This window comes from Oratosquilla oratoria, chromosome 7 (assembly GCF_046742065.1).
Source record: "Oratosquilla oratoria isolate Oo_2021 chromosome 7, ASM4674206v1, whole genome shotgun sequence".
NCBI classification, from domain to species: domain Eukaryota; kingdom Metazoa; phylum Arthropoda; class Malacostraca; order Stomatopoda; family Squillidae; genus Oratosquilla; species Oratosquilla oratoria.
In genome coordinates, this window is record NC_134783.1 from 82,113,431 (window position 1) to 82,118,430 (window position 5,000).

Here is a 5,000-nt window from a genome sequence, read left to right on the forward strand (position 1 = left end):
CAGCACTGTACGGGGCAGAAACATGGAACATAAGAGAGGAAGAGAGGAGTTTGAATGTGTTTGAGATGAAATGTCTGAGAAGTATGGTAGGGGTTACTAGGCTAGAGTGAGAAATGAGGAGGTGAAGAGTAAAACAGGGGTGAAAAGGAAGCTGGGAGATAGGGTGGATGAAAGTGTATTAGGATGGTTTGGACACATGGAAAGAATGAGTGAAGAAAGATTAGTAAAAGAAGTGTGGAAGGCAGAGGTGGAAGGAGTGAATATGAGGAGGCGTCCTAGGATGAGATGGATGGATGGGGTGAAAGGGGCATTACAAAAGAGAGGAATGTCTGTTGAGGAAGGGCGGGAGAGGACAGAAGATAGGGGTGAATGGAGAAGGATTGTGTATGGATGATGCTGTGATGCATGAGGGGAAGTGAGTGGGGGATGGGGGATGAGGAAATATGTATGAGAAGGGGGAAAAAGCCTTTGGTATATATATATATATATATATACATATATATATATATATACATATATATATATATATATACATATATATATATATACACTTTCTTTGTCTCCCTATAATAATCTTCCTTTATGGTGTTGGACTCTAGTATTCCCGGTGTCAGTCAATCTTACTTTTCTACAGTTCTGTTTGATAATTTGTGTTTTCAATCTTCCTTTCTACTGGCATTTTAGACTATTAGCCTGTCTTTTCTTTATGACGGAGTCTTTACATTGTCATTTTTTTCTCTGAACTGTGTTTCCTTTTGAAACACTTGAACACATTGATTACGTTTTCTCTCCGTTCCATTTCTTCTTGGAGCGTTACTTTGAGTTTCCTCGGTGTTTCCTTTCATGTCAACCTCTGTTCTCCATGATTCTTCTCAATGAACATTTTGTCCAGCTTATCTATATATCCTTTATCAACAGGCGCAAACCCTCTATCAAGAACAACAAAAACAACAAGTTAGAACAAGAACAAAGGGAAGAAAAACAACAACAGAACAAGACCAACAACAACGACGAAGGCAAAAAAATCAACAACAAAGGGAACAACGACGACATCAACAACAAAAATAACAAAGGCAACAAAAACAACAACAATAGGAACAAAACAACATAGAGAACAAGACCTACAACAACATAAACAAAGAGAACAACACCTTAGTGAACATAACCAACAACAACGCGACACCAAAGAGAAAAAATCAACAACGCGACACCAAAGAGAAAAAATCAACAACAAAATAAACATCGAAGGGAAACCTAACAAAAACAAACACTAAGGACTTTTGCTTGTTGCATGCACCCAACTGGACGCTGTATTACCAGTGATAATTGCCTCCCTTTACTCAGACAGTACCTAATATCTTGAGACAACCTCCCTAATCCCCTACAAGAAAACAAGTCAGGCAGGAGAGCTAAGAGATCATGGATAAAATGTCCATTTCGGAAACTTGTTGGTATTTGGCAGTGACCAACAAGTCTATAAAAAAAAAAAACATGTGAATACGGAGCCTTTATCAATATGACGTTTCACTTGTTGCAGTTTTATACAGACTGTAATGATGACCTAAATGAATATTATGAGCTGACAGCTCCTTCAGAGACTTTTTGTTTGAGAGAGATAGGAAAACTTTAGATACACAAGAAACTTAATTTGTAGGACGGGCATGTATGCTAAGCGTGGTTATCCTTCTTTGGGAAAGAAATAATGTAGGCATACTTTCAAGATTAAAGGTAACAGCAAACTGGCTGGCACATTTGAAAAAAAAATTGCATTTATATGGAGACCGATAGAGGAAAAGAAGAATAAACGTCATTTCGACAGCAAGCTAAGTGTTGAGGTAAACAGGTCGGAGGAATACAGTTATTAAATATTTAGATAAAAAAAGAGGAGGCAAAGGAGATAATATTGTTAAATGCTTTTAATTAGGTTGGGAAAGCAATTATGAAATAGAGGCGATGATCAGACATTTATAACTGATGTCTAATAAATTGCACGAACAACGCCATTTGTGAGCTCCACCCTTGCCATAGACGGGAAAGTATATACTGGGTTAAAGAGTGTACGAAAAATGTATGCCTCCATATCCACAATGCTCACTTACATTACACATTCTTCGTGTATGATGATTACAAGGGTAATATTACAAAGGACTAATGTTACATGGCGGCATCAAAGTGTCAAAGGCCCCTTTCAATGGAATTAGAGGAAGTAAAGGAACAATTGGAGAAGCGAACTTCATGATGTAATGAATACAGGAGCACAACGAAGACTTGGGACAATAAGACGAAGAAAGAGGCAAAAACAAAAGGAGAATGCTGCTTTCGTCTCCAAGACTATTGGGAATGCGAGTGCGCACAACATAGGAAGGGAAGAGACTGCAAGAGGCCGTAAGGACTACACGAGACAGGTCATCTCCCTCACCACCTGTCATCTGTATCCATTTAATCTTTTCTTAAAGCAACCATTTGTTTCAGCGCTCACTACATGTTTATCCATCCGTTTCAGGTTAAACAGGACAGAGAACTTAAAGAATAGAACAGCGATTTGGTCAGTAACAGTGGAGGAAGGCTTGTAAGATAATGAAACCTTAATCTCAACCACGTGTATAAAACGTAAAGAACTTTTCAGTTCGGAAATACGAGAAACCGCGAAATTGCGTAAACGCTGCAAATACAGCCAGATTTGAAGTAAAAATTTATATAGAGTATCAAGGGGGGAAAATATTTTTCACTCTCAGTTCGTCCAAACGCCTAGGTCCCCGTGAGAAAGAGAAAAATGGCACTTTGAAGAGGAGATGTGGTATTCGAGAAGAAATGGAAATTCAAACGTCTCATGTTTTTAAAGTGGGTAGAAAGAGTGATCCCCGAAGGACCAAGCCGAACCGGGGATATAATTCAACTCCCATCCCATCTTGGTATCGTAGAAATCACCATACGGATACTGAAGCTGATGTTGTACCGTTATGAACTTATCAAGAACCATGCTTCTATGAAAAATATAAACCTTTCTCCCGGGCTATGATGGGGGGGGGGGGGGCAAGAGCTAAGATGGTCACTACCATGCAACATCCACCCCCCCCCCTTGAGAACAAACACTTTCTACTACATTCATATACACAAACATCACTACACTTATCACACCACACTTATTTCTGTTTATTAGTATTTATTATAATTAATCACTGTAGGCCTAATTCTATAGACATAGATTTACTAAACATAAAATCCTCAATTTTTAGATATATTTTTCCTGTCTCGGAACTCCACAATGGTCTTCTTCCACTTTAGAAAATTTTCTTCAAGGCCCTGAGATGGTGAGAAGTGACCAAAAGGCATCCATTTGCCACTGCCCCGGTCCAACCGAATGTTCCTATTAAATAGACTGCAGCTAATCACCCCTTTCTGTGATTATATGGTCAGCCACCTTGCCAAACTGAAATTCGCCTTTAGCGAGATTAAATGACCTCTATACTTAACCTAGAGCAGTGTACAACTCCAACATTGGATAAGGTCATTGACCGTGAAGATATTTAATGTCACCTTTCTAATGTCGTTTTAGTCAATGGACACTGAGGGCGCTGGAAGCGGTAAAGTCCATGCGCATTCTCTAGGTTCTCTGTAGGCTTTGATGTCTACCTTGCATATCGAGCCCTCAAAGCACCGCGGTTTGAAGGTGATGATGCATCTATGGGCACCCAACGCACCGCACGAACCAGATCGTACCGCTCACGTGACGCCACACCCACACCACTCATCGATCCATACATACATACATACATATATATATAATGTATATACATTATATATATATATATATTATATATATATATATATATATCTCACAACAAAGTTGTGTTGTAGCACACATCTATATACACACATTATATATACATATAAATATACACATATATAAATATATACATATAAATATACATATATATAGAAATATACATATATATACATATATACATACATATATATATACATATATATATATATAATATATATATATATAATATATATATTACATATACACTGACATGACAGAATTGAATAGACACCAAGAAAAATTCATTTCTGCTCTTATTTAATGCTTAATGTTATTCAAATTTACCAAATGTTATATTTACCTAGATTTATGTTTCAGATTACATACAAAATTAATCAAGCATGCCATGAACCAAAGGAGCAGTAGACCTATCTGAATTTCAGCGAGGTCGTATTGTGGGTCAACATGAAAGTGGACTTAGTCAACGCAAAATATCTGAAAATCTGGCAATACCTCTTTCTATTGTTAACAGAGTGAACGTACAATTCACAGAAGGCAAGAAGGGCACAAAACCTCATTCAGGTCGCCCCAGTCCCTCAAAAAGAACCTTGCGTCTTGTCAAAAGAAATGTCGAAGAGTATCAACGTTGCAAGGCCTCTGACTTATCAACACAAGCTGATGTCAGTCCCAGAACAGCTGTCAGGTATCTCCACAAGCTGGGTTACCATGGCAGAGCTGCAAGAAGAAAACCACTCCTTCATCCAGTCAATATCAAGCACAGAAAGGATTGGATTGTTGAGATGGTGGAGAGACCTGTGGCCTTTTGGAGTACTGTCATTTTCTCTGATGAGTCACGATTCACATTATTTTCTGACAGTGGAAGAGTATGGGTCTGGAGACTCTGTAGTCATGAGTTTAACCTTAAAAGACTGCAGCCAACAGTGAAACATGGGGGCATTTCCATAATGGTGTGGGATGCAATTTGGAGTGATGGTCGATCATAGCTTGTGGAGTGTCAAGGAAACATCAATTCAGGCAAATATTTTTCTATATTAAAGAAATGACTCATTCCAATATTATCCAGTGGTGGAATGAGTAAAAATTTCTTCCTATTTATGGAAGATGGAGCTCCTTGTCACACTGCTCAAGCAACATAAAATTGGTTGAGCCAAAATAGGATCAGGGAACTTCGATGGCCAAGTCAGTCCCCGGATATGAACCCTATTGAACACCT

At 38.3% G+C, this 5,000-nt stretch overlaps 1 protein-coding gene across 2 annotated transcripts in view; it reads right to left on the minus strand.

Annotated features, from left to right (window-relative positions):
• Positions 1-5,000, minus strand: part of LOC143027230 (uncharacterized) — a 494,887-nt gene that overhangs the window by 294,692 nt on the left and 195,195 nt on the right. The gene's annotated exons all lie outside the window — the stretch shown is intronic.